The 26,407-nt window shown below is 28.2% G+C and overlaps 1 protein-coding gene across 2 annotated transcripts in view; it reads left to right on the top strand.

Moving 5' to 3' along the window:
* The first annotated feature begins 19,001 nt into the window (after positions 1-19,001).
* Positions 19,002-26,407, top strand: part of LOC107163403 (solute carrier organic anion transporter family member 74D-like) — a 42,844-nt gene continuing 35,438 nt past the window's right edge. Inside the window, exon 1 of one of the 2 annotated variants that reach the window (XM_015510818.2) lies at positions 19,002-19,664. The gene's annotated coding sequence lies outside the window, so the exon portion shown is untranslated. The remainder of the gene's footprint in view (positions 19,665-26,407) is intronic. The other variant, XM_015510817.2, reaches the window with a different exon arrangement.

Here is a 26,407-nt window from a genome sequence, read left to right on the forward strand (position 1 = left end):
ACATTACGGACGGTTGAGAAACGATGGCGACGGCGCGCGCGACATACCAGAAAACCGGTTACCTCAATAAAACACGTTACCGTGGACCATCGTCAGTGTAAGAAGTTTTTGGAAAAAATATTATACCGTGGCTCGTTGCTCGTAAAATATATATTATTATGTAATACTATGAATAAGTATGAGAACCTACGAGAATAATATTATTTACCGGGCCGTCGGAATATTATTATTACCATCATCTTATGATACAAACATTATTATTATACCATTCGTATACCTATATGACGTGTAGGTTTACACTCGGGATGCCGTGTATAGCGACGCAAAAATAATTTGCCAACAAAAGTTGACACATACACCCACACACCGACGAATGAATATGATATTGAGTTTGTTTTTCCCTCTCGACAAAATTCGATATCCCATCGTTCGCGGATAACTGCACTGCTGCTGCCGTCGTCACCCATAAGCCGTAGCAAATACGTGTCATTATTATTATTATTACTATGATTATGTTTTTTTTTTATGGATCTCGGGTTACGATATCGAAGACCGACAACACCGCGGCGACAGTATGTCAGTATAATATACGTCCTGAAACGTCTACTGCAGTTGTAGGGCAAAACTTAGCTGCGACCGAACTTAAGACCTGAACGCAGCACGTGCGGTTCGATCGTATTTATGATAATAATAATAATTTAAAAAAAAATGACATTGGTGTGCCGCGTGCGTTTGCACACGGTTTGTGGGGAGACATTTTTTTAGATGGTATATGATGTAGTGATGGGTAAATATGTTTTTAGTAACTTTCCTTGTTATATACTCGTGATTTAATAATAATACTAGGTATTTTGGATATTTATTTCAAACAAAAATTATTCAACATTTGTTTATCTATGGTCAAATGTAACCGGTATAGTGATCCAAGCCTATAGTAATTTGTAATATGTAACATGTATCACTATATGAATATATTTTAATTTAATACACTTTAGGTGGAAAGTTGACAAGATATTTTTTTTTTTTGAAAAATTATAAATTAATAATAATAAAAAAAGACTTTTGAGTTTTGAACCGAAAAAAAATCTTCATAAGCTCATTGCTGTTATATTAGAAGAAAATATAAAATATATTTTATTTAAAAAAAATATCTTACTTCAATGTAGTAATAAAATGCAATAATTAATAATAAATGAATAAAATTGTATAGGTATGTGTGTGAGACCAAATAAAAAAAAAAAATAACTTTTAAAAGAATAACAAAAAAAAAAAATGTCAAATATGAGTAATCGATATGATCGGTATTCACTAATTATTACGGATCAAGTATGTGATGAGCATCGTGAAATCATAATAATATCATCCTTTTTAATAAACACGTTTTTATAAAATATGTTATAGCTCAAAAAAAATCTGAAAAACCTTATAATATTAGGTACATAATTAATATGCATTTTCTAATCAGGAGCAGTAATTATGATAAAAATGTTAATCATACATATTTGTAAGGCAATATTATGGTATATGAGCATTTATTTATTCGGGGGCATTTTTATTTTTGGAAAATACCTATTTTTATCAGCTGCGACCAAGTGCTGCTTATGGGTCGAAATGTATACATCGCGTTTGTATACAATAATATTGAAAAACAGAATAATTGTATTATTTAATACCACACTGGAACCAGAGAATACCAATGTGTGTTGTTATGGTAAAACATTTCATAATTATTATTATGCGAGAACCGGCTTTCCGGGCATTAACATCATCTCTTTCTCGACCGCTGCTGGTCAGCGCGATAACCTTTCCGTGCTCAACAGATTTTTGTTCACCGTCCGCCGCACCAATTATTATAATATTTTTGACTGTTGTACTATATTTTTTTTTATCGCGTGTACAACAAATTGTTGTTAATTTTCGTGCTCGTGTTATACATTATATTATTATTAAATCATCAGCGGAACAGCGTGTATCGATAAGATGTGCGTCTACCCGTTTAGATAAGACTATTGATTTTACAGTCTGCCGAAGGTGGCGGCGCTAGCTGGTCATCGCCATTCGCCACACTATAGCCAGCTATAGTATAGGTTCCTAAAAATCATCGATATAATATATTGTTTTTCAATCTTAATCTTTGTGGTGGTGGTTGGTACCTATAACACCGGGTGATCCGTTTAACACAAGACTGATTATTTCAAAAATTGTTCATGTTTTGAAAACATTTTTTTACATAATTTTAAGTCGGTTAAATACAACATTGTTGTTATAAATTTTTAATTTTATTCCTTTTCAACATTAGTACTATTAATTTTTTTCTTCAAATCAGAATATTGTTTGGAGTACTTTAGACACGTACAAATCGAATTTTATGAGTTTTAAACTTATAAGTATTTGAAATTTAGATGATTGGTACCCTAAAGACATTGGTCTATTACTCCACATTATTTTCACTCATCAATATTTTTTATACATTATACTTGTAAGTTATAAGTTTATAACTAATAAACTATACCTACTTGCACGAAATTGGATTTGTATAGACCGAAATAATTCAAATATTATTCCGCTTCAGATTATGAAATGTAAAATTCATGTTGTCATTCAAAAAATTTAAGAACTTAAATATAATAACGATAAAAACTAATAAAACTATTATTTTTTTCCAAAAATGTTTTCTTGTACGATTCAATATTATCATAACCGTTTAGTGTCTTCTGAAATTATAAATGAGTATCTCATGTTAAATGGGTCAGTCCAGTGTCGCAACTAAGTGGGAGTTAAACCCTCCCCAATCTAGAACCTTGATTTTAACTTCCGGCATGTTATTATATATATAATATTGTAATAACAATGCAACCCTTCCCCGTTCCCCCCAAGAAATTATTTTCTAGTTGCATCACTGTGGAGTGTGAATCACCCATTCAACCAGTAAATATAAATTCTTCACTGTAACATAATTATCATAGGTATTAAGGTATGTATAAAATATAATATCACATTGAATAATACATCAACTATATTGTGAGATAGTTCAAAATGTTACTTTTGTGAGTCGTCGTCTAGTTTTTGTCATTATTTTGTCATTTGATCATATTTAATATTCATAAACTATAATAATAGTAAATCTAGAAAATAAGGAGTAAGACAGAGTACTATTGAAAAGATATTATGAGGTTTATAATATTTATGCATGCCGTGACCAATATTGTATTTGATAAAGTATTCGAGTAAAAGTATTCAAATACTTTTTTAAAATTTTTTTTAGTTCTTAATATGTTTTTATTTTATGTAATCCTTGTTAAATAAAAATACCATGCCGTCATGGTCATGTTTTAACGTGATAAAAATTATATTATAACAAACTATAATATATTTATTATTTATCATTTATGGACAATTCGATAAAGTTTCTCTTTAATTCACAGCTTAAGATGTTTTTTTTCTACAGGAAACATTTAATCGTTTAATAGTCGAATAGCACGTTGGTATTGTGGAGAATCTGCTAAAAATTTCCACCCAAGAAATTACCATGTTACTCACCCAATTTATAATTATTATAATAATTAATAATAATTTTCCATAAAAACCTTTTCGTTTTTTAATTATCTATTATTTAATATAATATATACGTTCAACACGTGAATACGTAGCTTATTTCATCATTTTTCTACCAGACAGTATGACGAAATAGAAAATCGAAGCATTTTTACTGCCTCTGTATGATAGTCACAATTTTTTATTTTTTTTTTAAGCATCAACATAAAATCAGTACATTCATATCTCAAATCGGTTATAAAATATTAAACGTATTTTATAGAAATAATGACGGATAAATGACCTCATATAGTTATGTGTACTACTTAATGCAACCAAAATGACATTAAAAATCGTGATGCGAGTATACGACAAAAAACAACGTAGACACGCAGTAAAATATTATCAAACAATATGTTATCCAAGTACATCGCCACATCGGCCATGAGTTTTAATACGAGAATCTGCCATCCGGGAACTTTTCTGGTATTCTGGTGTGGCTCACCGGCTATCCACCGTTGCATTGGTACCAGCATCTATTAAAGCTGTTAATTAAAAGCTTATAGCTTATATATTTTATTATTGACTGAAAAATATTTATTATATAATTTTACCATACTAAAATATTATATTATATAATATTATTACTTACTAACTACATACCATAAATTATTTAAAAAATAGGTATATAGATTTTTTTTTTTGTATTTGAAGATTATTTTAAATAATTTTTTCTAAAAGTATTTTAGTAATTATTTAAATACTTTTGAGTAGTTTTTACAACACTGCTAGTGACCAGCTAAAATATGTGAAATGTGATTTATAATAATTAGCATAATGTATAGCATACATTAATTCAGTCACGGGAGTGGCTGACGATAAAACGTTCACTAGCTGCACAAGAATCCAAAATTAAGCTGTTAATACATTTTTAGCGAATTAATTGTTGTGAATTAGATTTCGTTTATGTATTATGTATATTATGCAACTACCTACTCAAGAATCAAGAAATAATTGTGACAATACTTATTATATTTTGTTGTTTGTAATATTGTGTAATGTTAAAAGTTTAATAAATTACGTCGAATTCGATTCATGTAAAGACATCACATTGAATTATTAGCTTACTAGGTACATATCATTCATTGATTTTAAATTATTAATCTTAAAAAATCGGGAAATATGAATTATTTCATACTTATATAATATGTACTAAGGGACTATAAAATATAATGGTCGTATAGTACACGAGCTATACTTTGGCCACCCAACGATAAAGTATAATAATAGAGAGTAAACTTTAAGGGACGCTTTTTCATACGTAATACAGTGTCCTATCATACGAGTTTCAATAGGGAGTTAACAAGAATAATACAATTATGTAGAAACAATTTCAGATAAACATTTTATAACGACACATACACGATATACCTTATCACATTGCTTTGCAAGAAACTGTAATCGCTTTAAAATATTTATAATCATATAATATATAATATAAACATAATAGAGTAATATACTACGGCTGGAGAATTAAACGGTCAAAACACGTCATGTTTCTATTATACTATAAGTTTTGTTGGTTGAAGATGAAGAGATTAAATAATCGAAGATAATCATTGCAGTACAAGTATCGTATATTATATTACGATCGTATCGATGTTTTGTAGAACGTTCTATCACAGATTATAACATTTAATCTTTGGTTTTATTTACATAACTCGCACAATTCGTATGGAGCCTAAATAGAAAAAAAGGAGCATCCATTCCTGCGGCCATCTTTTGATGGGTAGAAATATCAAAAACTAAAACTATTAACCAACTGTTTAATTTTGACTTTTTTTAAAAATAATTGAAATCACGATAAATCTTTAGTTTTAGTTATAATTTAGAATTCAAAGAAGCATTAATACAATAAATAAAGTATATATTGGTTACTCGTAATTGTATTTTCGATCAGAAGATAAAATTATTATCATTTGTTTTCATTAGGTACATATAATACGAAATGTAAATGTAAATGTATAACATTTGTTGAATTGCTTTTAGAAGCAGAATCGTCAAAATAGTTTAAAATAGTTTTAAGAATTAATTGTACTATATTAGTATAGTACGTTCAAATTAAAGTGTGAAAGATCGTTTCCAGTCCGTAAAAATTTGTTTGAAATTATCTGTTTGATCTTTGATCCACTGTTGACATTGACCTTTATCCGACTCCGATGAGATACTCTTGATAAGAAATTCTTATTTTCCAATAAATTAAGTGTATATTCCTTGCGCAGTTATGTGCAGCGTATAGCATTACAATAAAATATAATTACGAAGGCTTCACTGGTGCCTGTTGGCTGTTATCCGTTCTCATAATAATAATTAATATTGGTTGTCGTCATTCGTTATTCTCAATAAACTACTACAAAAACACCTACCTACTCCCTCATCTCTAAGTTATATTATTTTATGCTTATAACTCTGTAATCTGATTGATGATTATTTACTGTCTCCGTGATTAATGTAGGTCGAAATTAAACTCTTTATGAATTATATTCAGATAATAATTATAATTTAACCTATAATCTACATTTTAAATAACAACTTTATCGAAAGAAAATATCTAAGCATATGACTTATGAGCGAGTGTGACGTAAATTGGACATTTAATACGTATAGTATAATATCTATCAGAATATCAAAAAAATAAAAATAGATCTCAGACAAAATTGCATCTAAGATATTATAATTGTTATTTATTTTGATATTATTATTTACACAATTGATTGTAGTACAAATATCAATCGTGTACAGTCATATTTAAACTATGTTATCAACATTTTTTAATTATTATACTTCAGATATCGTGTGGTATATACTAAATTACTAAAGATGATTAATGTTTAGCATACAAATATAGCAAATTTACAATAAATTATTGTTTTTTTTTTTTGTCAATTTGTGGGGTGATTTTAATTTTTGAAGTAGACCATTTTTGGTATATTTTGTAGCATTATTCCAGCGACTTCGACCGTTAAATCATCTATCATAAAAGTAAATTTCCTTTTGCCAGGAAAAATAAAAAACACACCAAAATTGAAAACAAATATTTATTTACTGCAGGATTTTTCCAAATAATCGCCATTTTTCTCTAAATATTGTTTGCAATTTAGCAAAAGTTTTATTAAACTCTCTTAGTATTTTAAAGGGTATGTCGTTTTTGCCGAAAATTAGTTACTAATCTCACAAGTTTTTGTTTCACTCGCTTATGAACAATTTTCCTTCCCAAAATATTTATAATATTGAAAAAATGAATTAATTTTAATATAAATATAATATGTACATTGTATTCGACTGAAAACTCTACCCTTCGCCAAAATTCACCTTTGAAAAATTTATTTTCGGATTATTAAAATTAATAAAAACTTACACGGTGATAATAATATATAAATAATGCATTCTAACGGAATTTGGATGTATATTCTTCAGATATTACTCTAAGAGTCTAAGATAACTGTTAATTTATTTATTGAATTTAATTCCTTATGCATTTACTGGTCCCCAATGAGCATAATTATCGTGTGGAGGCAAGGAATTTCAAATTACATTGGATAATACTTATATATTATTTTTAAGGTACATGATTAATATTAAAAAGTGATTAAGATTTTAGTGATACCACCAACGTATAAGATAAAATTGGTGTAATTTAATATGTTTTAAAACTTTGTTTAGGTTTCTTAATATATGAATTATTTTCTTCAATTTTTTTTTATCTATTGATTGGTTTGATTGACTGATTATGAATTTTTTAACAATTTATTGAATCTTTAGGTATAATTCGACTTTTTCCTAATCCCTATTATGTTTCTGAATCAGAAAGTTGAAATGATAAACCAACAATTACATAACATTTGTGTGTAATATGAAGAACACTATAATAAGTAAATTTAATGTTTTTAACCCTTAATCGTCGCGTTTCAATACAGGTGTGTACTTTTATTGCCTATACGTAACGCCGTACAACACACTATTATAATTTAACACCAGATAAGATAAAGTTACCGCCGTTACCGGGTCTGGGACTAGTGTTGGGCAGTATTGCGGATATTGTCGAAGTATTTCTAGGACATTAGTTGTTACTATTTCGATCAAAAAACAAGTTACAGTAATATATAATAAATATTACATTAAAACGACATTATAATTGAATCACCTAACTTAATACAACCAAATAAGCATATAAGACAAAAGTAGTTTTTATAACACTATAATAAATTAATTATTGAAATAAAACCCACGATCATAATCTTAAACTTTCTAAATCCGAATTGAAATAATTAAATTCACGATACCTATCAATACGTCTCATATCATTTATTGGATTAAATAAAAATAAAAAATTCTACATAATCTTATAATCAAGCTTAATTCATTTAAGATAGTAGAATCTTTACAAATTCTACATATATAAAGTATATAATATTTTACGAAAATAATTTATACCGAGATAATAAGCTGAGTATATACATAATTTAGAAGTTTTTAAGTAGTTTAATTACTTTTATAATCTACTTTGTTTTTGGCAACCAATTCGTATATATGGGAAAGAAATTATAAATTAATTCATAGATAAAGATATTATATTATGTTAAATATAAAAAATAAGTAAGAAGTTACACTGCCAGTGTAACACTGGTAAATAATAATACGTAGTAATACAGTTTTTTAATAATTTAATTAAAATTCGATTTCTGTTCGATTTCGTTCTGTTTAGTTGCATTTCGGTTAGGTTCGAAGTTCGTAAACATATGAAAATCCTATTAGTTGAGTATATCCTTATAAAGTGTCCACAATATCGGTTAAATATGGAAGAATGAATCTCTGAATTACCTAAGTCTTTTTCCTTCTAATATCTAATGAACTATTCCAATTTATGTACCTACGAACACATACGTATACCATATCATAATAATCGTAAAAATAAGAACATGATAAGATATTATTGTACAATGATTGATGTGGTCTCGACTTCGTGTGACGCTGTAATAACATTCGACCACAGAAATCGATGTTAATAATGCACATGCCATTATGATATAAATACATTTTTGTAATGCACCACGCCTTTTCGAAACGCCAATCCTCGGTCACATGAACGTGCATTTTTATCATCCACTGACTCGACATTTTAATTTATTGCTATAAATATTTTACTACTACCGATTTTTTTTTTTTTCATAAATTAAAGATAGATAACGATGCTTTTTTATAAATTTATAGTTTATTTCTAATTTATTATAATTATTTATTTCCTCTGTCGTTTACGTATACTCTGTTATCGGCCAAGTACTGAATGATAAAATGTTATAACGATCAATGTTTATATAATTTTCAAACTATAGCGGTTTCGACTGATGTTTGCAGTGTTATTAGAATCGAGTAGGTCCCTAATTCAAATACAATGATTTTTTGACCAAATTCATTTTTCAAATACTAACGGTTATCAAACGAATTTTTGGTTTTTATTGTTTGCATGTGAACAATATTAGGTATTACTATGAATCCTCTAAATACCTGATACTCTTGGTCACTGAAATGTTGACCTGCACTATTTAGAAGACGCAGTTTGTAAAACTGTTGGTTTGTTCACCCCAAAAAAACTATTTATTGGTGTCTGTTTGTAGAGCTTGTATTGTATTAATCTTATGTCCTGCTTTTGACAATTTATAGTAAACAATCAAATCTTAAAACTAAAAATAAATTGTATAAAATTTAAATTTCATCTGATTTTTTTCTGCATTATATTTTACAAAATAAGAAGATTGATTTTATCTAATTAATTAATTTATTAATATTCTCAAATTATATTTTCTGTTGTTGCTTTTAACATATTTTTATTAATGAGTAATAGCTTATAAATTAAAACAAGTAATAACTGATCACCGTTGTAGAAATGTGAAAATATTATTTTTATGAGGCTTAATTTAAACACTTTTGCATGATTAATAATAATTTAGTAGAACAAAAACCGTGAACTAACGCAGTCTATTATTTCATTGAATAAAAATATAAAGACTGTGTTTACTTTCTAAGATTTTGTTAATATTTTATTTTTATTTTGCAAAATGAGAAAAATCTTATGCTAGATGTCTATTAATGCATTATCAATCGATTTCTGTTTGAAGAAAGAAAAATCAAAGAAAATAATATTTATATTATTTGTATAGGTTGCCTACACAAAACGCCTACAAATAAGCATTACGTTTTCGTGGGCAGTTATTAAGAACAAACTATTATATCAGACATTTTTAACATCCTGCATTAAAATTGAAACTCCAAAGATTAAAAAATTATATTTTGAAGAATTATTTAATAGCTTTAATCTATGAAGTCTTTGTTAGATAACAGTTAAATTAATTGAATTTGGTTAGTATTATTTGATTATTATAATAATATATTCGTAATATTGATGGGTGACAATATTTGTAATACATGCTTTTATTTATTATATAGGAATTATTATATTTGATTTATTCCAAATAATCCCGTAAAAAAAAAAAAATTAAAAAAAAGTTTGGAAAATTTGTATAATATTATAATAATAAAGGTATATGTAATATGTATTAACTTAATGTATATTCTCAATTTTTGATGTTTTTTCAACACAATGACAGACAAATACTCAATAATACATGCTATGATAATAGTAAAAAGTATTTAGATATTGTCTATTAAAACATAAATTATAATAAGTAGAAGGTTTCTTTTATAAATAATTAATGATGATGGGTACCCATACACTAGCACAAAAGCTGTATAAGAATCTAACAATTAACATTTCGTAGACCTAATAATTGAGATTTTATCGAAAAAGAAAACGAATATTTCTGTTCATTTTTTTTTCTTTTAAGCCATGTAAACATGATAAGTAAAAAATAATTAGTATAATATGTTAGCACAAAATATATAAAATAAAATATCTGATACTAACAAAATCATATTATTTTTTAAATAAATTTTGTTTTTTGTTTTTTATTTTTGAAAAAAAAGTTCAACTACCTATGTAAGTTATAACGTTTTCGGTAAAAAAACAATATATACATTTTTTTAAACAAAAATCTACACTATACACCATATGTTACAACACATTTAAATATAATTTTATAAGCATAACAGACGGTATAGGAATAGTATAAACTTATTATTGTATACTCAATGTATTAATTTTTGCTTTATTATTCTTCCTATGATCACTTTTAATGTTTTTAAATTACAATTTATTATGACTGAATACTGTATAGGTAGGTATTACTGAATTAGGCGTTGTAAGCTTTTTAGGGTATTAATGGTATTATTATTTATTGTTGAGAATGTCTAGTAAAATATTTAATGAGGATAAGAGTGGATGTAAGGAATTTAGTGTAGACAAATCCTCCTAAGTTTCTTATCATATATTCAAATTTCAAATCATAATATATACAATATACATATATAAATTATTATAAGCTATGTTTAAATATATATATTATATACCTTTTATGAATTATTATAAAGTCTATTCTGTTATATACGGTATAAGTTATGTTTGTTATCCTATGTATAATATCAGTATATTATTATACCCAAACAAATATTAATTCAACATGATCACTATTATACTATGTAAAAATAACAAATAACATACGAGATAAAACATTTTTATATGTGACAGAATTTATTCACTCAGAAATCAAAATTGTTTTTTATTGTATGTCGTAATTTATTTGTGGATTAATATTGAATACATCAAGTGATCTACATAATGATAAAGTACACTATACACCAGCTAGCGACTCTTCTGATTTTTATAACATTATATTATAATAATATGATAATACACTATTTTATTTATTACTTTTCTTACCTTCTAGAAAATATTAGATTTTAGAAAATATCTTGTTTTGTTAAAATCTAGTTGAATATGAAATGTATTAATATACGGTTAGGTATCGATTAAAATGTGATATATTTTAAGGATTATACTATAATATTAATACGGGAATCTTAAACTATTTTATTCACATATTATTATTATTATAATTATTATTATAAAGTAGATTCTTATTATGTTAAGCTTTTATATCTCGAATTTATTAAGCACCCTTGAAATAATTACTATTTCAATAAAACTCGATATCTTGAACTTTTTTCTGTTCGCCTTGAGTTTTGACATAACAAATTGTATTCATTTTAACGATGATCTGCATGATAATATTAAGACTGGCTATTTTTGAAAGGGATAAACACGGTTTGATACAAATTTAGTTTTTGTCGAATATAACATACATAGTTATTATATTATTAGGTAATATATTTTAAATTTCGACGTCGATTAAAATCGACCATGTTGCCTCATTTCGTATTAAGATATACCATATTTTATAGATTTAGCTGCGGCCCATTTTGAAGTCAATAACTGCAGCTAGTTGCTATATCGTATCGATTTCTGTTTTAAATTTTCATGCAAATAACCTACGTAAACAACTTGTAACAAAAGTGTCACTATAGTATACAAAATATAGGTATATTGTCCTAGACACCATCGCTTGAATACATTACCGTAACACGTGGCAAGTGGCAAGAGTGAAGGGGGTGGCGCCAGGACAGTGTGCGCTTAGTAATAGATATATAAGTGCATCTGTGTTTGACTTGCACAGCTGCAGCTCTCATATAAATGTATAGTTATAGTATTATTATGTTGGCATAACGTTTCTAAGTTGTATTTTTTGGAATTAACGTTCAGCTATACATTATAATGAATAATGTTATGATACTATTGTATATTTTAAAAATAAAAAAAAAATCAGAAGAGATACCGTCAGCACAAAACCAGGACACCTGTTGCCTGTGCGTCCACTCTATATGGATCCGGTTGGACGTGAGCAGAGAACGGCTGCAATGTTATTATTATCATAATAATTATTTAAATATTATTATTATTATAGGTATTTTAATAGTATTTTCAGGATTCAATATAGTTTATTTATTTATATATATTAGAGTTAAATGAATCAATAAACCTTCCAAAAATACACATTATCGACGATAGACAATATTGATATATTTATTTATTATTTTAAATATAAAAAATATATAATATATAATATATTAAAAATATATTGAGTATAATAAAGTGAAAGTAGAAGTACAGTAGTTTTGTGGCCCCAAGTCAACGGTGAAATCGTATATATATATATTATCTTATATTTTTCATAGAACACGTTTATTGATAGTTATATATCATTATAATTTTAATGGAATTTTGTATCCAATAAACAGATGTATTCTGTAGTTGTAGATATTATTGGGACTTACTGAATATTACCTTTTATGAAATGTATTCGTTTTTAACTTAGATTTTATGAAGTAATTGTATTTATAATACATAGGTAATTCATTATATTTCTACATAATATTATAATATATTTTTTTTTATATATATAATAATGATAAGACTTCAACATCTTTGGTTATTAGCCTACAATTTTAACAATATGAAAAAAACGAAATTTACATATATTTACAATTTATGGGCTATAGCCGAATATAATAGAAAAATTTATAAGTTGCTTCAGTATTATCTCCGCTTAGAGTAAGTCGTAGAGAAGTTGCATTTTTGAAAATTGTTCGAGTTTTGGTGTATTTTGGGAATCTCATGATGGTATATGGTTGATATATAATTTCACGTTATATGTGTTGCATACTGGAGCAGGTTTCTTGGTGATAAGGAAAGAGTGGGTTACGTGAGTGTGTCCTATTCTGGCTCTGGTTATAATGACCTCGTCTCTTCTTCTAAGACCAATGGGAAAATTCCATTTTTTTATGGAAGGCTTAATGTTTCTTAGTTTGTTTGATAGAGGAACCTCGGTCCATTTTGTTTGTCTTGTATCAAGAGTTTTAAGGTTAATGGTGTCGAGTGACTCTGAGGATGTGGTTAGGAATATTTTTGGCATTGTGAGGAATTGTAGTTTCATTTGCTGATTTATCAGTTCTTTTGTTGCCAGAAATACCGACATGAGAAGGGGCCCACATGAAAGTGAATATTTTATTGGATGTAGATACCAGTTCTTGGATATGCTGCTCAAGTTCATTCTTAAAATATGGATTTAAGATTGATTTTAAAGCACTCAAAGAGTCACTTATGATAGTGAAAGAGTCAGATTTGAGGAGGAGGCAATTTTCAGTGCTTCAAAGATGGCATAAGTTTCCGCTGTGTAATGTTGGTGCTGGGAAAAAGTGAAAATGTATGATTTTCATGACCTTTTATTATCGTAAAACCCACTCCATTAGAATTTTTTGATACATCAGTGTATAATATTTATTTTAGCGTATACTAATAGAAATTATAACATAATGAATAATGATACATTACATTTAATTTAATTCTATAGTTACCTTTATATTCGATGAACATCGAATTTATTAATATGTTTGTTGTTGTAGTAGGTATTTAGATCTAAAAAAATAATGTACATCTACCTTACATTTTTAATAGCTAGGTATGTTATTATCAACTAATTAGGTACACTTTGAACAGTTTGAACCCTAAATACTAAGAAATTAAACAAAATAATAAAAATGAGTAAATAAATGAGAAAATAAAAATTATGTAAAAATTATAAATAATAATAATGGTAATACCTAATAATAGTAATAATCTTTAGTTTAAAAGTAATTAACATTTTACATAATGTATATTATAACAAATTTAAATAGGTTTTATGCATTTTATATATTTACTTAATATTTATAGTTTCTTATCGAAGTTATTTTCTTAATTATTAATTATATAAAAATGAATGTTAATATCAAATGATAAAATTTGATAAAAAATTCATTAAATATCTTATGATATTAAAATTTGTAAACAAAAATCATAGTACAACTATCAAATTTGAGTCTTTGTAAATAAATTTAAATGATTTACTAAGAAATCTTTGTTTTTTAAATTAGCAAAATAAATGCATCTTCTTAAGGGAAACTATCAAAGTAACAATAGCCAATTGGTATATTTTGTAAACGTGCATATAACATTGTCTGTAAGAAAGTTTGTGTTTAAAAATCATATGGATGACGTTAAATTTTAAATTATTTATAAGACATGTAATTCTAAGTTCAGTATGCAATAAAAATATAGTAAATCGTGATAGCAAGCTGAAACTAATAATTATAATTTACATTCATAGTATTATCGCATTATTAATTTTTGCGCATAAGCGATTAACCGGTTAATCAAATTAAATCAAACGTCAATAAATATCAGTGATTATAAAATAGCTCATTTTATTCACGGTTACCCGAATATCGACCTATAATTATTTAATATTATTTAGCCCTCCCCCCGCGTTCAGTAGTGATACTTATTATCTACTTGAATAAATAAATAATATAACGCAATTCAAAACGGATCATATATTATTATTATACATGCGTCATGGATTATAAATTTTAGAACATTAAAAAATAATATATTACATTAAAGGTATCTATATAGTATAACTACATTTTCACATTTTCACAATTTCAATTTTAAATTAGTTTAATAAACCAGCTGCAAAACGTAATTTAAAACATAGCACAAGTGCATTGTTTTTATTGTAATGAATTAGTTTAAATTTTTTTATAATAATATAATACAATGGTGAATGATTATAATAATATAATATATAGGGTAGTATATAAAAAACAATACATTTATATTTCATAAAAGTTACCATATTTTTTTAATTAACACGTGGACCACGTCTTAGGTGGTACGTATATATACGGCAACGAGGATGAGAAGTTTGAATACTGTAAATTAATAAACAAATAATTTATATTATAGTATTAGTTTAACTGAAAAAAGGGTCGATGTTCATAAATAGATTCTTTGAAAATGCGTTAATCGTTTTATAGAACATTCTGATTGAAGCAAAGGGTGTGCCGTGTATTATGTATTTTTTTTAACTTGAATACACACACAGCCACACGCACTAAGATTTACATAGTTATTTTGTCTATGAACATTTTTGTTTCATAAACAGTTACAAACATTTTAGTAACTAGTTGCTTTTACTGAATTGGAATTTTTTTAATCTACTACCTATGAATCTTTAAAGAAGGAACTATTGGATTTTTTCATTTAAGTCCTTAAATGCAAGTAAACGTTACACACCATATCCAATAATATATTATGAGGAAGAAATCTTATAAAGTTCTAATAAACTTGCAGGCATTGTCATATTGTTATTATTATGTTAAATAAACAAAATACATATGATAGGCGTTAAAAATTTAGAAAAAAAACATGATTCTATGTAGTATTGTAGTTAACTATATTTATAAATGTATAATAATATAATTTAATCGAGCTTTCTGATCAGACTCGTTTTAATTATATACTACACGATACCATAAATTTATAGATCAAAATAATATATGTTTATTACAAAATAAATGAATTATCCTCTAAGAAGTTTAAAGTGATTGGTTACGAAAATAGTCGCGTACGCCAAGATGTTGTTGTCAAATTGGATAGATTTTCCTCAAAGTTGATACTAGAACCTCACCGTGCGTAAAAGTTGTTTTTTAGAAATATTACTTGACCTTGGCATAATAGAAGTATACAGTGTACTACATAATATATAATCTCTATTTTGGCGACTTTTCAAATAACACTCCGTTACACGTATTGGTATATATATATAAACATTAGTATATACATTTAACTTGTCTCACTGATTTCAGGGCGCGTATGTGCAAGTCTAGTGATTATACTGTGATGGGTATATCGGTACAACTCATTTTATTCTATAGTTAACACATTGCGAAAAATTCATCTCCCATTAAATGCATACGCAATAATATATAATATCTATATGAGGTCATTGGCATTTATTTGTAATACGACTGCAGTCCAACAGGTTTTAATGGTATTTTTGTTGATTTAATTTTTTTTTTTTTGTTATGCATTAAGTATTTAGGATGGGGCACAATTATCATTAAAATTAGTATGTTTGCATTTATATGCATGGTTTAACATATTAAAAATCTTTGTGTTAGTTTAAGAGTGGTTCCATACAATGTCTATTTTCTGATGAAGTTTATTCAATACTAAATTTAAGAAGAATATCGTAAAGTCTAAAATAATTATAAATTCAGATACCTATTTTAATTTGACAGATATTATAATAATTTAATTCTTATAGTTTGTTTGATGTATATAAACTATAATAAGGGTAGTTTGCCCATAACTTAGTAAGAATGGAGGATTTTAAATTATTAATATTCGATGAGTAAATACTCCTAAGTTATTTCTCTGTTATAAAAAGAAGTTATTGATATACTTAGTAAGATAAGATCTTAGGAGATAGTAGTAGATACTTAATAGTATCTTAGTAAGAAATATCCCGAAAAAGTTGAGGCATGGACAAATTCTGTGTACTAACAATTGGAAAAAAAATCCTGATTCAAAATCCAAGTTTATTCTTATCTGTTGAACTGCATCAGCAGAGGTACTATACCACAAACAGGCACGGACGTATACAAGTACATCATATTTTAATATTCTATGGGTGGATAGGCGAGAACAAAACTGAGTTTTATCAGAGCCCGCACCTAATTTCAAATCCGAATGTTGTCTGAATACCCACAATAGTAATATACGAATAATACACTTAAATTGTATGGGTATAGGCATGGACGTAAACTAGAGGATTTAATAGTTAAAGGGGATAGAATCCTATATAAAACCAAAGTTCAAAATAAGCCATAAAGTAAAAGTGCTTCATCATCCCTCGTCAGTCGCCATTAAAAATAAAATGTTAACAATAAAATAAGTAAACATGTAAAATGTATTAATATATTTTATAATTGTATACGACTCAATTTAGATGCAATTTATTGTTGATTATATAATCATCATTCTATTGCTTTATTCGTATAGCCAGAATCGCTCTGTTTTATTGACCTGATATGTTTTGATTCGACTTATTATCATGTATGGCATATCCATAATACCTATTAATAAACTATTATATACCTATATACAAACGTAATAATCAATTATGTTAAATTAAATTAAAAATTTTACGCAATGAACGCACCTGAAATTTTTTTTTTTTGAAAATTTAGATTTCACAATCTAACCTAAGCAGGAGGTGTTAATAAGTATAAATGTATTTAAGGAGGCTAAAAACGTGAATACTCGGCTAAGCTTCCCTTCCCTCATCCTTAGTCTCTCTAGTTAAGCGCCTTAAAACAATACACAGGTACCTATAGTTATATTACAGCTCTGTCGAGGAACCAAGTTTGAGGTTGTGTCAGACCCTCAGACCACGGTGTAATGTAATATACATAATATAGATCGTATATACGCCTGAAAAATGCGTTAAAGTTCTGCGACGCAACACGTAACCAAAGGTACTAATTAATGTACGTACGTGGGTAGTGAAACGAGCACTGCACCTCTCGTCAAGTTTTGGTGCAGTATACAGCAGCTCCAGCGGTATCGGCTTTACAGCGATGAAATGTAAAATAACAATACTCCAATAGGCGATAGGCAAATCGTGCGGCACACGAGTGGACCAACGTAGGCACAAACACGGCAACGTATACAATTTATTACCTTCGAGTCCTGTGACGGTGGACGAAGAAATATAATTATTGCGATTCGGTGGGTATATAGAAAGTATCGCCGTCGACCACGACACGTGTACACAATTATCATTACGCGTACACTGGTCAATTGTTACGCCGTGTAATAGGCTGTTATTACTTGTTATATACGTGTCGTGCATTTGGACTGCAGTCAATACGATAGTATTGTTATCATAACGATCGGCTGTTCTTCGGAGCGGTGGAAACTCTACAGCGAGCAGAAAGAAAATATCATCGGGAAAACAAAAAAAAAAAATCGTAATTTCGGGAGCTTTTCGACATGACGTGGCGCTGTGGAGACAAAATGATTTGTGGCGAGAGACAGAGAGATGAGAGAGAGACAGAGAGATGAGAGAGAGAAAAAGAGATGAGAGAGAGACAGAGAGAGAAAGAGAAAGAGAAACGAACGAATAGAGAGAGGGAAAGAAGAAATAAAACACCAAAGTCGGGAGACGACGGATCAAGATAATATGTAAACCCACACGAGCTACCGGTGAGAGTGGAAAATTACAATAATAGTATATATATATAATATATAATATATACACTGTATTATTATTATTATTATTATGACAAATGCGCTGGACTCGAGGTGGGTGGCGGTGTGGATGGTGATGAGGAGGTGACGGAGTGCCGGTCACCGTATAAATACTGGCGGCGGACAGGATGTGAAAAAAGTCGTGGCGGTGGAGGCAACTTGGGCGGCGACGGCGGCCGAGGATATTTTGTATCTCGTCACGTGGCAACGCCGCGGCCGTCGCCGAGCATTGCACTAACACCATCTGGATCGAAGCCGGCCAAGCACGAAGGTCGTCTGTGGGTCGCACGGCGGCGGTGGCGGCGGCTCGGCTTCGCTAGCAAACCGACACCGTACCGAGCGAGCGCGCCGCCGCCGCCGATCGCAGTAGCAGTGCTCCGGTCGTCCAGACTTCCCGACATACACGCGCGCATGCTCTCCCAATCGGCCGCCGCCACCGTCGTCTGGTGCGAATGATAATAACAATAACAACAATAATAATAATACAAATAATTACAACAATAACAACTCACACATACATGATACGCGACGCGCAGAGAGCATAATATTGTTTAACGCTCTCGTCAGTTTTTTTGTCCAGAGCTCATCGGCAGTAATATCAAATAGACTATTTACCTGCTGAAAGTTCGTCAGGCATAATTATAATATATCGCACTCAAAACATTTCTTGTAAAATATTTTAAGCCAGTCCGACGGTTTGTCACGAGTGCATAAGTTTATTCTGATCGCCGTGTGACGTCCAAACGGTAAACGGATAAATAAATCTTATAGTAACAGCTTCTGCGGCACACGAACAAGGGCGATGTACGCGCGTTGTTAGTCCAAGGGAGAACTTTGGCATCGGAAGTGGTCACGAGCTACATCAGCGAGAAGCGGAACAGCATCAGTATCAGCCACAACTCCGTAATCACGATGACAACAGGTTAGTCTAACCCTCAAATAGGTATAAGTTTTGGTAGTGGTTAGATAGACATGGCAATAGGCAACGGAGGAACGGAAGCTCCGTCGTAAAAATAGGTATTTCATATGTTATTGCGTGTTTCTAGCGCACAGTACGCGTGGACTGCGCGCCACTCGGCGATCATAATAATATAGTAAGTAGGGATACTGCAAATAATATAATACGAAACCTGCCCCAGGGGTTGCATCGAGCACCCTGATAGAACGGTGGGGGGGGGTAGTCGGGTTTCAAATTATTAAAAAAAAAAAAAAAAAACATTGTTCTACTTTTTATATACGTAAAACATCGGACGAAAAAAACCGCAGCCGGCGTATTATTCCACGTGGGAGACGCTATATACACATATATATTGGATTTACATATAAATATATACGTAGGGTACGCAGCAGCTCCGTGCATGGGTTTTCAAGGTTTTTGAAGTGCGCGCGCGCGACTGCATCGCCGGCGTTTACAGTCGCACACCGGCGTCACATCGTTTTGTATACCCGGTGTGCGGTAACCCGTGGCAACGCGATCGTAAACGTGTGTTCGGCCATCGGTCGTACGACACGACACTAAAAAAACAATAATAACATACTATATTACTATTATAATGCATACGGACGACACAAACTGGTGTTGCAATATTATGCGCGCGACATGTATACGGCGACGGTCGTAGTATAATATAGGTACGCGCGTGTACTATATCCGAGTGATGTGAAAAATGGTGTTAAATCTCTGTACACCACCGTATTTCCGTTATAATGATGATCCTGTGGACTCGTGGATGTAAGTACGGGGAAAAATAAAACCAAAAATACGGTGCGTTATCGCCGCCACTTCGACGCACGCGCTTTTTGCTCCCCCCCTTCCCGCTTGCCGTCGCCAAAAACCTGCGGGAGTAATAACCCCGCGCGGTGCCGATACCTCTGTTGGTGCGCGTGTATATTATAAGAGCCTACCCTAGTTGGCAATGGTTTTATTGTTATTATTTGTATAGGCAGGTATACCATGGTCAGCGTAAAGGGTTAAACTTGTACACGCGCTCTGGTCAAACGTGATGGCTGCGTGCACGTGTGCATATATATGACACAAGGGTAGTTCATCGGTAGATGACGAGTTGGGATAAAACCCCCCTCCAATGGATTTTTTTTATTATAATGTCATGTATTAATTTTATTTTTATATGGAAAATGATTTGAATAATAACATTTTTTTTTTATTCTTATTATCTGATAAAATATGAATATTCATAATTTTATAACGGAAAAATTATTTTTAATCATTTTAAAATCATTAAATATAGAACTGTTGTAGAGGTAAATACTGTACCTATTCGATGCGCTTTAGGCTAAAAAAGTGGGTTTATTTTTTTTCGCGATTTTGTAAATCCAAATTTATCGGAAATACCTTTAACTTAGCACCATTTGGTATTTACTGTATCATTTCAAACAGAAACTTACTGATATTACTAATAATACATTATTATATTAGGGATGGAGAAGTTTACTAAAACTCTGATAAATGCTCAAAATTAACTGCAGTGATGCTTTGTGATATCTCTTTGTAGTAAATTAAATTTAACATATCTACATAGTTTGCTGAACCGGATGAAAAATATTTAACAGACTATACGTACATTATAAAATGTATAGGCTGAATAGTTAAATACGTAATCATAATATGCGATATACGTGACATTTATGATTAAGTTTTTTCATTATATTTTATATAACATTGTTTTTCATCTCTAATAATTACCTAGTGAAATTATTTATTGACTCTCATTCAAATGATATTTTTTGAAACTTGCTAAGCATTCGAATACGTTACATAAACCAATGTCTGGTAGGATGTTTTTAAGAAGTTTAATCGAATTTGTAAAAAAAAAAAACCATATCAAACTTCAACATTAAACGTTGATTACATCATCTGCCAAATGTTTCATATTAATTGTATAAAAATATTACGTTACGCTTTTAGCACATGTGTTATTTGACACACACAAACCATTATTATGATTTATATTTTAAACTGTAAATAAATAATTGTAAGAATAATTACATATTAATTATTAAAATATGTTGAGTATAATTAAATACACTATTTTACACCGAATGATTAATATTTCAAAATATTATAAGTATTTAGTTTTACTGAATTTGGTTTACTGTATTTATTGGCTGAATGTTACCTAATTAAATGTGTAAATTAAAATAAAAATTTTGACATTTTTTTGCTTATTTTCATTAATAATGTTAGTAATGTTAATTAAATCGCAGAAGAAAGCTCTGCTAAATAATAAATCAATAGGGAATCAAGCAATTGTGATTATAAGACTATATACAATATACATATGTAGAAGAAAAAAGTGATAATTAATATAATATCTTTTAATCTTTTAATCTAGTAAATATAGTCTATCTTTTGTTATTTATTTATTTATTATCATATACCTAGTGATAATCAATAATAATTACGTAATAAAAATAAAAAACAATTGTATTTTCACTATGAAACTATACTTAAATACCTAATTGTTTTTTATTTTAATTTCTGATTTATTATGGAGACAGAAACATCAAACAATTTAAATAATAGTTTTTATTATAAAAAAAATAAATTGAATGAAAGACAATAAAAAAATATGTTTTTTTTTAAACGTTTAACATTTAATACAATGACTTTAAGGCCAGACAAAAGTGATAAAAGTTGTCTTTAGAAGAAATAAAATATTCTTTTATTGTTTTCAAGACACACATAATATATGCTTTAATTCACATAATATTAAAAAACTATGCTAACAATATTCAGAGTTATGTATTTTTTTTTATATTACTGTCCAGATTGTCCTTGAAAAGAAAAAACATCAATTCAATGCACAGACCACAATATTTTTTTTAATTCATAATCTATATAGTATAGGTAATAGGTATACAGGGCGTCCCGCGAGGATTTACCCATTGCGATATCTCACGAAATAATGGAGATATCAAAATTCTGGTTTTATAATAAGATTCACAGGGATAAAAACTACAATTATTTCATTTTTTAATTTATTTCAATGTTTTTGTAAAAAATGTGAAAAATATATTTTTTTATGTAATTATTTCCAAAAATATTAAAGATGGCCATTTTGTAGAGTTTATTTTTCTGAAAATATTGACGTTTCAAAATTTTATTTTCAATAATTTCCTGATTTTTAATATTTTTAATAGTTTTGAAGAAATAAAATATGATTATAATTTATAACTATTATAGGAACACGGAAGGTATTCGGCCGGCTGTATGGGAATGCGCGCGGCGCGGCGGGTCACATGTTTGATAACATTACGCTATTAAATAATTCACAATTTTTCTCGAAACTAAAAAAAATATTAAAAATAAGGAAATTAATGAAAATAAAATGTTGAAACGTCAATATTTTCAGAAAAATAAACTCTACAAAATGGCTACCTTTAATTATTTTGGAAATAATTAATAAAAAATATATTTTTTAACTTTTTTACCAAAACATCAAAATCAATTAAAATATAAAATAATTGTAGTTCTTATTCCTGTGAGTCTTAATACACAACCAAAATTTCGATATCACCATTATTTCGGGAGATATTGCAATGTGTAAATCTTCACGGGACACTCTGTATATAAATAATGCACAATTTTGATGTGTATGGTTTAGATAAGGAAGTAAAAATTATTAGGTATTTAAGTTAAAATATGTATTATAGGTAAAACGGACATTGGATAGGTGCTGTACCTATGTATATTTATTTAATTTTCGGAAACAAGAATACTGGGTCCAACCGGGATACTCGTGTATGAAGAATAGGAACAATATAAAGTATTTTTCAACTATATTTACTATGATCTACAACTATCAACGATATTATGGTAAACATAATATAATTTTATGTTTAAAATGTCAAAATGATTAAATATAGCAAATTATTTTATGTAGTGATTATATTTTGTGATAAATTGTTGATAATTCAGGTTTTACTGCTTGAACTTATGTTAGTAAATCTCAATTGCTTTTCTAAAAACACTCTGATTTTATTTATAGACGAACACCCCATCGGATTTAAATTCAAGGCATTTTTAGACCAAACGGTCCTTTGAACATCATTAGATAAATCTGGGAGAATCGACGGATTATAGATGTGGTTTTTAGATTGTTGTTAGATAAGATAACTTTATCGAAAAATTATAATGTGGGTTTTATTAAGAAGATTGGTTAAAAGCCAAAGATTTAAAAATACAAGGCACTAAACTATGTAAACAAGAATGTGAAAATTTATAATATGTCGTGAAAAAAAATAATAAGTAAAATAATTTAACACTTGACAACAAAAAAAAGTTTATGCTGTTAAAATATATATTACAGCTGCTCTGGAATAATATAATGTACACAGCATTTATTATTTAATTAGTGAAAATTAATTAAAATTGAAGTATGTACCTATATTGTACATTATTAATTTTCAAAACAAGTAGTTCTAGAGCCCATAAACCACAAAATCATCATTTTATTTTTTTTATTATGGTGGTAGGTGTAACTATACTTATATCATTAATAATAATTAGATTGTTTGCTTATAGTAAAATGCATTTGAACCGTGGTTTTGAGATATGCTTACGTTTAGTTAAAAATATTCCAGTTATAGGTACATAAAATATTATTATAAAGCGGGTCACTGTATTGGGAATTGAGTAAGTTTTTGTTTTATAATATTATCCAGCTACAATATTTTATATGATATTAAATATTTTAGAAGGAACTTGAATACAGTAGATTCAGTCCAGATTTTAAACAAAACATTAAACTGCATATTAAAATAATGGTAGTAAAATGTTAATTTCAAAGTAATTATAACATGTATAAATCACTGTGTTAAAGTTAATACAGTATAATAAAAAAAAAATTGATTTTATACTGTCAGCTTATTTTTATGGTTTGTTATTAATTATTTCTTTCCTCAACATTTTTATTTTTATACTAATGTATCAAATAAAGTGATGTATCATTATAAATCATCAATAATTAAGTGAATTTAAAATTAAATTCAATGCATCTGTTGTTAAATACCTAATACATATTATAAAAATGTATTTTCCCTTGTGGTTTAATATTTTAAAATTAATAATGACAACACAGAATGATATTTTTGAAATTTTCAAGCAAGTACTATTGTAAAAATAAATATATACACTATGCTTTAAGTTTTTGTTTAAATTATAAACGTGATTGTATATCCTTTAAATGGATCAAATACTTTCTTAATTTCATTTAGCTTAAGCTTTTTTACAAAATCATAGACTGAAAATAGGCTTGGAATAAGTACTATTTCAGACTTTTTTTCTTCTGGAAATAATTTTCGAAATCGGTTAGATCCAGAACTTGCTTACGTCAGATTCAAACACTTATGCAGAAAGCAGACTATTACGAATTCGCGTTGAGAGCTTCTTATCGAAGAGTTTGTAGACAACTGACAGCTGGAACTAAATAACAATATTCTTAAAAATGCATAGATATTGTCACCTGGTTTATATAATTTTAATGTAACAACAATATTTACCTCTTGATGTAACTTCTTAACCATTTCAAAACATAAAACTAGAAATAGTTTGTTAATTTTAAATAATTTTAAACCATAACTTTTTGTTACCTAAATAACATGTTAAATATATAATTTTTTCGTATTGCATCAAACTTCTAGGTACTGAACTATATTTATGTGTTACCAATTATTAGCACAAACAAGTTCTTACACATTTTTAAAAGCCATTTCTAAAGGTTTTTAAAATATTATAAGACGTTATAAAAAGTGATGGTTTTTAAAAATACTAATGGTTTGTAATAAAGGTCTCTTCCTTCTAAAACACATAAAACCTAACTATTTTATATATTGATCGACCACTCATTACAACTATGTTTACATTAAGCATACCATATCGTACGTGTAACTTTTAAATTATAAGATAGCTGCACGCTTTGCATGCATATAATTAGACAAACAGCTTTTCCTACTATTCAATATGATAAATAAAAATGATATTTTAATAAATATAATATATTTGATAATTTATTTATGTATGATTAAGTGCATGACCTAGTTGTTAAAGCCAAAACACAGTTTTCACGACTAATAAAAATAAATATATACCTAATATTGTTTATTATACTTGTAATGTTGTATTTTCTAAGTATAGTGTAATAGAAATTTAAAAAAGTTAAAAAACGCGCAATAAGTCGACTGCTTTTTACAAATTTAAACATTAAATCAACCGCAATTTTGCTAACGTTAAATTAAAACGGAATATAAAAATATTTGTTTTTCTAAGAATATAAAAAAATTTTTTTTAGATAAAATAAACTAAAAAACGCAATATGCCCCATATTGTACTAAAACAATCTCAAAATTCTTATTTTGTGAGAATGTGGTATAGTTGTATACTGTGTATTACTATATTAGTATACACAAATCATCTCGGTCAATGTTTTAATTGTTATGAATTATGAAAAAAAAAGAGAAAATATAAAATAATTTAATTACCTATCAAATATAAATAAATTAATTAAAAATTAAGAATATGAATTAACCATTTATAACTATTTGAGCTCTGAAAACAATATACATATTATCACATCCTGGGCAATATTAAAATATAATAATATTATGTACGAGTAGGTAACTGACAATTAAATCTGTGTGTTTTTG

The sequence above is a fragment of the Diuraphis noxia genome, unplaced genomic scaffold (genome assembly GCF_037042655.1).
Source record: "Diuraphis noxia isolate RWA-SAM2 unplaced genomic scaffold, SU_Dnox_SAM2 contig0003, whole genome shotgun sequence".
Classification (NCBI taxonomy): domain Eukaryota; kingdom Metazoa; phylum Arthropoda; class Insecta; order Hemiptera; family Aphididae; genus Diuraphis; species Diuraphis noxia.